Here is a 10614-nt window from a genome sequence, read left to right as displayed (position 1 = left end):
GCTAATGCTGATGCATCGTGGACTTCCATGTTCGCCAGCTTCAAGCAATTTAAAAGTCTATCGAACCATCGGTGTTTTTGTGTTCCAATTTGTCGCTTCCAGCCAGCTTCTACGGGGTTAAAATCAAGCATAATTTTTGCAGGTAGGTGGGATGGCATTCTAAGGAGATTACCGATCAATCTTAGAGTGCGCTCCTCAGTTTAGATGGAAAACAGTGAGTGCTGCGTTGTCTGTAGTAAGTTCTCGTTGCTGACGAAGTCAAACCATCTCAAACCTATTATCCTCCTAAGGCTTTTCGTCTGGAACACGTCTACGGTCGTAAGAGGTGTGATTGTAGCCGGTCCGGCTTCTGTTCCATAAGGAATTACAGATCCAACCAGGGTGTTGAAGATTCGTAGCTTTGTGCTTCGGCTAATACTTGATTTCCACCATAGGTGACGATTTAACCTCCCCATGGCAGGAGATGCTATTCTTGCTTGTAGTTCAGGGAGAAGGGAGCCGTTGGCAGCAATGACAGAGTCCAAATACGTGAACTGCTTGACCACATTGACAGTAGTTGTTTTGTCCAGGGCCACAGGTTTGGTTTGGTCCCAATTTACCTGTAGACCTATTTTCGTATCTTCTTCTTGTAGGAAGTGAAGTGCTTCCACCAGTTGATCCATGGATTCCGCCATGAGCTGTAGATCATCGGAAAATTCAGCTTCAGAGAAGATGCGATCGTCAAATTTAAGTCCAAATCCAAGCATTGATGTTGTCTTTGCCATGACGTGGTCTATGATGACGTTGAACAGTTCGGGAGCAAAGGTAACACTTTGCTGAGCCCCTATATAATTCGATTTAATGTGATATTTAGAAGGATCTGGTGTCTCAAAGCTCTTATTTTAAATTCCGACCGTATCTGGTGATATTGAGGGAGTTGGAGAGGGAAACGCAAAATTTAGGAAAATGCTTATATAATATTGATTGATGGTAATTAAGCTTACCTAAGCTATGGATGTCAGGTGACTGATTTTTCAATCACCTAAATTCTTAGAGTGGAAAGATCGGGATGAAACTTGGTGCGAAGAATAAGCTCAAGTCCTAGATACGTGATTGACATATATGGACTAAATCTACTCTCTTTGGGGGAGTGGGGTGTGTGTGTGTTAATTTGGAAAAATTAGAAAAATTGAGGTAATTTTTACTTAAGAACGGGTTACCAGATCTGAATGAAATTTAACATTTAGAAGGAACTCATGTCTCTGAGCTCTTGTTTTAAATCCTAACCAGATCTGGTGACATTGGGGGGAGTTGGAGGGGGACACTGGAAGTCTTGGAAAATGCTTAGAGTGGAGAGATCGGGATGAAACTTGGTGGGTAGAATAAGTAAATTTCGTAGATACACGATTGACGTAACCGGACTGGATCCGCTCTCTTTGGGTGGGGAGGCATCCAGGGCTTTGGCGAGTTCAGTGCTTCTGGACGTGCTAGGACGATGAAAATGTGATGGGTCAAAAGGTTTTTTAAGGGTCAAAAGGGATTGGGGTGCCATCAGCTCACTTCTCAGTCATCAATTCTCAAATTCATCCAATCAAAATTTCGAGATAGCCATGTCGTTCAGCATTGTTGAAAGATCCAGTAAATATTTCTCTGGGGATGTTTGGAATCTCAAACCCCCACAGCCCTCAGAGCAAGGGTTGTAAGATATACAGTTCACCCATTGCTTATATTGAGTATTTGTTGCTGGGAAAGAGGGGATGTTTAACCCTGACTGTTCAGAAAGACCAATGGCGTTAAGGTGAAGCTTTCAGAGAATCGTAAATAGAGTGTTGAACTTTGTGAAACATGTTATGTGTATAATTCATACAGGCCACGTCATGTGCATAGTACATTGCTGCTGGCGAGGTCCCCTCATAGCTGCAGATCGGTCCACCTAAAGAAGCAAAGCTCCTTCGTCTCTGCGCCAAACATCATGCGGTAGGAGTATTAAGTCGTATATATGCAGGTTATCAAAAAGGGAAACTCAGGAATGATCGAGGATAATAAGTTAGAACTTTCAGGGTATGATGAGACGGGTGACCAATTGACCAATGGTGTGTTGAGGGTAATGTTGAATTGACCAAAAGCCACTATTTGCTTGTTTCCGCTATCACTACTATTACAACTGCTAGAACTACTACCTATACTTAGGTTAATGATATTAAAGTGAAACTTTCAGGGAATATTCAGGGAGGCTTTGACCTAAATTAAAATATACTGTGTGTATTGCGGTTCCTAATAGGATTTTATGAGCAGTTTCTCAATAAAAGCTTAGACTTAAAAGCTAAAATTTTCAGGGTATTTTCAGAGGGATGTTAATCTAACTAAAAGGTACTCTTTTCATACGGGTGCTACTTCTACTCCATGTGCTTCGGTTACTATTACTTCAACTACTAAGGCTAACTGTTGGATGGTTGAACTCTTTAGGACTATTTTGGGGAATGTTGAATGATGAATTAAAACATACTCTTCACATTCAGAGTTTCAAAGCCGTACATTACCAAAAGCCAAGGAATGGTCCAGGATGTTTAATTGAATCTTTTAGGACTTTTTAAAGTAGATTTCGAACTAGGGAAAGTTCAAAATGTACATACGAACACTGCAACTACTGCTTTTTGTTTTCGTGACTTAAATAAAATGAGTTTATTTTGCAGATTAGTAAGTTCCAGAACTTGTAATGGATCCTTCTCCCTGTTTGGATAAAGTTGACATTGTTGACATTAAGTGGTTGTCCTATCTCCAGTGTTGGCTAGAAGATTGGCAAGTTCTTAAAGAACTTCAAAAACTCCAAAGAACTTCTTTCTCTGGGGTTAAAGAAGAATCCGCCAGAATCATTGCGGAATACTATCCGCAAAAGGTAACCTCTATATTATTTACTCTTCTTTGGTCTACGGATTTAAGGTCATTTCAAGTAGTGTATAAACTTAGTATGTCGATAAGATCAAACTGTTGACAGAGAAAAAGAATACGAAAACGATCTAGGACTTTCAGGTATGTTGAACAAAGTTCTGGCATGATTTATCAGTATATCTGACAAATCACTTTTATAGAATCTGGTCCAACAGTTTTCTTGTGTAAAGTTGGACTGAATAGGTTCAACAATGCATGGCACCCTGGGATTTTAAACGAGATGTTACAGCTAGTCTATCTGACTCGATAAAAAGTTATATATCTGATTGATCGGGTTTTTTATGGCGATAAAGCTGATAATGTAACTTTTATCCTTCAAAGGATAATTCTTTTAACTTTTATTCATCTCTTTTGAGCGTTCTCAAAAGAAAGCATGTTCTGTCTGTTGTATTAGCCTGGGCGGAGCCACTTCATTAAGAATTACCGGCATGCTTTTCATTTCAAGCGTATGCTGATGATATCTGCATAATAATACCTTCTAAAGATGTGAAAATCATAGGTCATACGGCTAAAAAGGGAAATAACGTTATTAAAAAAAATGAACCGATGAAAGTAAATTGAATTTGGTTTTAATAAATGCAAGGGTAAATTGTCAATTATAAATGACATTTGTCAGTTATAAAAGACAATTGTCGGAAATGTTCAAAGTCTGTTTAATTACTCAGATAGAGAAGTTTGAGAGGAATAGAGCGTTGGTATTTGCTTAGATCAATGGGTTACCGCTATAGCGACCGTCTAACTAGCCTCTAGCTTAAGCGCTGGGCATAAGCTAGATGAGATGACTTTTTGACTGTCTGGCATTTACTTGTGAGCAGCTGTCTAAGTAGCCTCGGCTTGAAAGCATCCGTGCTTTAAGCGATGAACCCGGGAACTCTGCCTAGGCACGTTACCGCGCGTAACCTAGGCGGTCACCACTAAAGCAACGGTATAAGTGCAACTAAGGTAAATTGTCAATTATAAATGACATTTGTCAGTTATAAATGACAATTGTCGAAAATGTATAAATACCGCTATAGCGACGGTCTAAGTAGCCTCTAACTTAAGCAGTGGGCATAAGCTAGATAGGATGACTTTGTGACTGTTTGTGACTATCTGGTTAGGTTTATAGGCTGACGGTCCAAGGAAGACGTGTTTGCAGCAGCTAAGACGAGAATCATCGCTTTTTGCACTATTGTGATAAGGACATTTGCCGTCACTTTGCCAAGGGCTCTTCGAGGAAAATGATATTTGCCTATAATGACGAGCCTAGTCGTCGGCTAGTGATCACCACTCCCCAGGCGGTTAACCAAGAGAAATTGCATATCCTGGTTAATGTGTGTACACCTGGGTTGGAGAGATCTTATAGGAGAGAAAACACAATATGTCCGAGTCATCAACATGCAATGTTCGTCAATGAAAACGACCCGAAAATTGCAACAGCAAATGCAATAGAGCAACTGAATGGCCTGAACTTAAAACTATTTGACTGCCCTGGCCAGTTGTTTGTCAAATTCGATTAGCATTTGTGTCTATCATGTCTTTGACATTTAAAAAGGTATTTTAACAAGCTATTTCCACACCCTTTATGTAATTTCTCTAATTTATAGACAAAGAAGAACTGACTAAATTAAAAGAAAAATTTGGTTAGCTGTGAAACAGGAGAATCAATACCCTTAATAAACACGTCATACCCAATTCTAGAAGAACCCGGTGTCAACCAGGTAATCGCTAATTGACTAATTAACTTGCTTTTAACTAACAGATATTGATAAAAATTTTGTCATTAAAAGAACCTTAAGTAATCCAAACCTTACCGGCCTGAAGAGTTGGGAAAGTTTTGATGTAAAAACAGGACAATAAAAACTCCCCCAAGATATCCCAAAAACCAAACATCTTGGTTTCCGTATAAAACCCATAGTTTGCCAAACTTGTCTAAAATTGACCACGAATTAATGGACAAAAATCTAAAAACTGCCGTTAAGGATGCAACAAGGAATTTACGTTACCAAACCCTCCACCTTCTACTTGAAATTCCTATAATCCTTAGTAATAATTTAATAACGAAAATTTTATTTATCTTGTTATTCTGTTCCTTTTCACGTAAAATAAGAAGAGAAGACTTCCAATGTAGACAACGACTTGTGTCTTTAACTTTTACCACCCTACTTATTAACCCCCCCCTCCCCCCAAAAAAATATCCTCTAATAGCAAGATTGATTCGCGAAAACTTCTGGAGAATTTATAACGAAGAAGGCTTTATGGTCAAATGGCCCTTAAGATTTTGTCAATACTAATCAGAAAAGTAAAAATGTCATATTAGAGGAACCAAACATACTAAATAGCATTTACAAATATTATAAAACCCATTATTCAGCAAGTAATCTAATAAAAAACGGTCGGCAATTCCAACTTCATGAGCAGGACTTTGATGAATTAAAGAAAATAATTATTATGTGTAGCAAATTCGACGAAAATTTTGCGTCAAAAATAGCACCCCAAACAGATGTAATCATATTTGAAAAATTAATAAGCTGTAAAGACCCCTTATATTGCCATAAAACATTAATTTTAAAAATAATCCGTAATGTGTCAACACAACTGACTTTAAAAGAAGAGAGCAGAAAGCGCATCCGTCTTCTTATACGGAAGGCAGATATAAATTATACTTTGAACGACCTTCAACTCCCTAAATGTTTACAACAATACCTAATGTTCGCTGAAGATAACTCCGAAAATAACAGTCAAATATCTCAATTAAACTTTTGGTCAAGTCGCACAACCAAGTCAAAAGAATTCTTAACACTTCTAAATGGACCAATTCTTAATATTCCAAGTAATTATAAAATCAATGGTAACCCAAACCTTTGAGCCCCTGATTAATCCCGCTAATCAACTAATCCTGTGAAAATGTTGATCAAAACATGTTTAATTTCACCTAACCATCATTAAAATAATCCAACTGAATTTTTTTTTGAAATTGTGACAAGATCTGGAATAATGAAAGAACCTCCAGCAAATTACTTTCTCGCCATCAAAATCAAGAACGCTCAAATAAGAATTAATGCTTCAATATTACAAAATCATATAATAGAAAAAGATCCCAGCTTGGGAAAGGCCACAATAAAAAAAAACTTTCCATCTTACATTAAAAGTCTTACACCTGAAAAATAGTAGCGAAGTTGAACTCACAAGAAATGCTTTCGTAAAGGCCGTAGAGAAAAATCAACAAGAATTTACAAATGACCAACTATATCTTGAGTTTCAAGGCATCGGAGAATTCTTTGAACAAAATCTATATGCGAAGTTAAATAGCGAAAATATAGTTAAGACACGCTTAAATCCAGTTTTAGAAGAGATTACTAAGGAAATCACCAAAAGTGGTGTACAACTCGCAAATCAAGAAAGCTGGAAGCCACATCTAACGTTGGTAAACATAAGAAAAGTAAACAAGCTAAGGAAAGAGGCCAGAAAACTTAACTCCTCCCTAACATCTGACTTTAAAAACATGAGATTTGGAAGGGAATTAGTGCAAAGTATACAACTATTATCGATGACTGGACCAAAAAGCAAACAGAATTATTGTGAAGTAATATCAAAAATTATATTCGAACAAAAAGCCCCTAAATGGAAAACGTTTATTTGGAAAATTAACGAACGTTTCAGGAAAAGGAAAAGGGAATAAAACTGGAAATATGCTTTTAAGGTAATAATTTTGAAAATAAATTACGCTTGCCGACACTAACACTAATAAAATAATCGCTTTAAGTTTAATGTAGCCAAAAGTAGCTAAAAATTTATTAACTTTCCGAAAAAATCAAAGCCATCAAAAAACAATCTTTACCAATATGCATACAATCATTTTAACAAGTCTAAAATTACCAAAACCGCTTATCTTGTCAGAATTTTGCTGGCCGTTATAAATAAGAGTATGCGTATACCCCAGCTGAAATACAACAACCTGTGATGATAATATTTTGTCCAAGTGTTCCTTTTATAGAAAATCAGGCTACTCAAAACTTAGCCTATTGAACCCTTAAAATAATAAAGCAAACAAGAAAAAACACGGCTATGAAATATTGAAATATTTAGTTATGTTCCGAATGCATATATATATATATATATATATATATATATATATATATATATATATATATATATATATATATATATATATATATATATATATATATATATATTATATATAAATTTTACTAATTCAATTCTTCAATTCCCTCAAATTAGATCAAATTTTTTTCAATAATACAGCCTAATTATCGATTGGCTTAGGAGATTTGATTGGCTTAGGTAGCTCCTTCCCACTCCGCAGCCAGTTTAACCCCCTTCGGATGTGTCGTTTGTTGCCCCAGGTTCGTCCTCTGTGGCTGTCGTAATTTCACTGGAATTATTTTCATTTTCGCAACTAGTATCATGGGCCGGATATACCTTATCGGCCACAACTTTTGGAGGGATAGCAATTGGTGTAGGAATCTTAGGAGGAGGAGCTTCAATGCTCCTCTACCACCATCAAAGTATTCCGCTGATAAGACAGATAGTTGTGATTGGCTTAGGAAAAAGAAGGCGGAGCTCTGGCGATAACTATTGCACATTAAGAAGGAAGGCGGAGCTCTGGACTATTGCTATGACTATAGCGCGTTATAAAAGTAAAATAAATTTTTTCATCAATAATTTTGAAAGTACCAAATATATTTAACAAAATGCAATCTCTTACCTTGTCCAAAATCTACCTAGATTCATAGCAAGATCCATACTTTGAACATACTCCAAAAAAACAATGACTACAATTGGTAAGCATTTCGATCACGAAATATATTTATATACGGCATTTAACTAAGTAAAATATGGTGTTTCCAACTTAACAACCGAACAAGGAATGAAAAAGAAAAGAACTTACAGAAATACGACGAATACCAAAAAGTAAAACCCTTAAGATTAAGATCACAATTAGCCTTACTCTGTTAAAGAAAATGCATATATCAGCTTACAATATAATACATTGTGTATAATCAACATAGCAATCAGATCAAAAACAAAGAAAAGAACATTTTCGTACGTTCCCCCTAATGTATTCAAATAAACCTTTCAGTTATAAGGATCTGGGAAGTCAAAAGAAACGTTATTTATGAGTTAAAATGACAGGTCGTAAACTTGGGCACAATAAACATTTGTAATGTTCAGGTTATACCTAAAAGCAAACTAGAAAATTGCATTAAAAGTGCATTCCTGCCTAAAAAACAAAAATCGCGCTATCCAACATTCTGTCTCGCGTGTCACATGGGAAAACACTAAATGTGCTGTCCCCTGCGCCGCGTTATGTCGTTATATGCGCTCCATAAAACAAAACTCAATGAGCCGTATGAAAATACTTAATTCGTTTTTCATAATATAATAAACATTCACCACGTCAAACCCCACGACTACTGACCCACAACCGATAGAGTTAGACACCTCAATGTCAGAAATTACTACAGAAACAATCCCTAGTGTATTAATACAAAATAACAACGATGAATTTTTAATAACAGTAAGGCAACTGTACCGATCCACTAGCTGGATATGGACTTCTACGAAGAAAGGAAGAATACAAGTTAGATGGCAAATCCCTTTTATCGATACCGACTATGGTAGAACACAATGCATGGATGGAGACAAAAAATACCAAGATGAAAATCACTGGAGAGAATGTTGGACTATATACGGTAAAAAAAAAAACTTGCGCAACTATTCAATACAGAAATACAAAAACTTAAACAAAGCACAACAAGTATATTTGAAGTATTTTTCCGAAGGAGTAAATATAAAAGATCAACAAGTTTAATCCCAATAGTAGGGGAGCTTGCTTCTCGTCTATTCGGTTTGTCCACCGAAGAAGATTAAAATATATTAAGAGATAATGTTAAAAGGCTTAACACAGCCATGAATACAACACTAATGTACAAAAAATACAAGCAAGTATCACCAACAATCAAAAAGATAAAATTGAGGCCATATCCAAAAAAAAATCCCAAGAACAGTCAAAACAATGAACTATTTAAAAATTGAAGTAGCTAGAGTAATCTCTGATTCCAGCCTTACAATGGTGTCACTCGAAATTGTTATTATGTCTTTGTTGAACTTAGCAACTGATGTCAGTTAATTTGAATTCGCATTATTTGAATTAACAGGATGATCCCTTTCTTACGACTTAGTAGATCCCTTGGACCTAAAGAACATTCTAAACGAGATAAAAACTCACTTAACATTTGGTCTCCACTTACCAGTAGAACCAGAAATAGCTAACTTATTCTTATATTATACCAAACTAAAGGTGTATGTCACCAAAATTAATGAATAACTCTTTGCAGTAGTCACAATTCCATTAATTAATCAACAATCCATATATGACTTGTACAAAATATCTACTTTCCCCATTAATATAAAAGAGACAAACTCCTTCATGAGCATCATCCCATAAGCAAAATATATGTTAATAGATCAAGACAGGAGAAAATACGCACTAGCAAATGCCCAAGAATTGAAGGAATGCGTGTCATTTAAAAATTTGGTCTGCCGACTAACATTACCTATATATAACGTAAAATAGGATCATGCATGCTAGATCTGTTCCCAAAGGAATCACAGCAACAAAATATTCCCGACTCTTGTGAAGCCCTAATAGGAAGTACCAAAAGAGAAACTTTCATTAATTTACGGAACGATTTATGGTTATTTACAGTACCTAAGAAGACGGTAGGAACCCTATCCTGCTACAACAATACAAAAAAATTGATCCCAGTTATCGAACCGAAATATTGTTACAGGACGTTGGAACTATCACAATCAAACAAGGTTGCAGACTTGTAAGTAAGGAAACAACTGAGCAAACACCTCTAATCACAACCAGCACTAACGTCATGAGCCCAAAAAAATAATAACTTTCAAGGAATAAACTTGTCGTTCACAATTCCGAATATAAACAATGAGGAATCTAAAACATCAATATGGCCAAAAATAGACAAGATTAAAGGTACAGTGCAATTAACAAAAATAAAGGAAGCATTAGATTGGCAAATACCCTTGTTCACTGACGAAAACCAAAGGTTGAAATACGTGGAGAGTCAATACGGATTATTCTCACCAAACTCATGGTATAATATTATAATCACTATATTCATGGTATTTCTTATTTCATTAACAATAAGAGCGCTACTAACAATTAACTATTGAAAACTCTTGAAGCGAAGAAGGATAAATAATGATATAATTGAAGCACAAGAGATACATCAATTAAACCCTACTGCGCCCGGTGATATTTAAGCCATTTTGACAGGGAGGATGTGAGGTTACAGGAAAATTGAGAGGTCTTTTCCCGTACGTTCACATATCCTTTCCCTACTGTAGGAAATATTGTTGGTGTATAACAGCTAAAAAGCTATGATGCAATATACTGTATTTCTTTTTGGCGTGTACATCAAGAATACTCTTGGCAGAAAATTTTATGCATATATAAACCTCCAACAAGCACGAAAAATTCGTTCCTTTCTTTTCTTATGTACAAGAGAATTAAAAAGTCCTCTCTTGTAATTTTACTACTCTATTTCCAAATTAAAAATATTCCAAGGCATGGTGATTGGAAGGCTATGATGCAAAATTGTATTACTTTTCGACAAATCATGCATTGGAATTTCAAAACAATGGATTCAAGTATGA

Source organism: Artemia franciscana, unplaced genomic scaffold (genome assembly GCF_032884065.1).
Source record: "Artemia franciscana unplaced genomic scaffold, ASM3288406v1 Scaffold_1231, whole genome shotgun sequence".
In the NCBI taxonomy this organism is placed as follows: Eukaryota; Metazoa; Arthropoda; class Branchiopoda; order Anostraca; family Artemiidae; genus Artemia; species Artemia franciscana.
Note: the sequence above shows the minus strand (reverse complement) of the source record.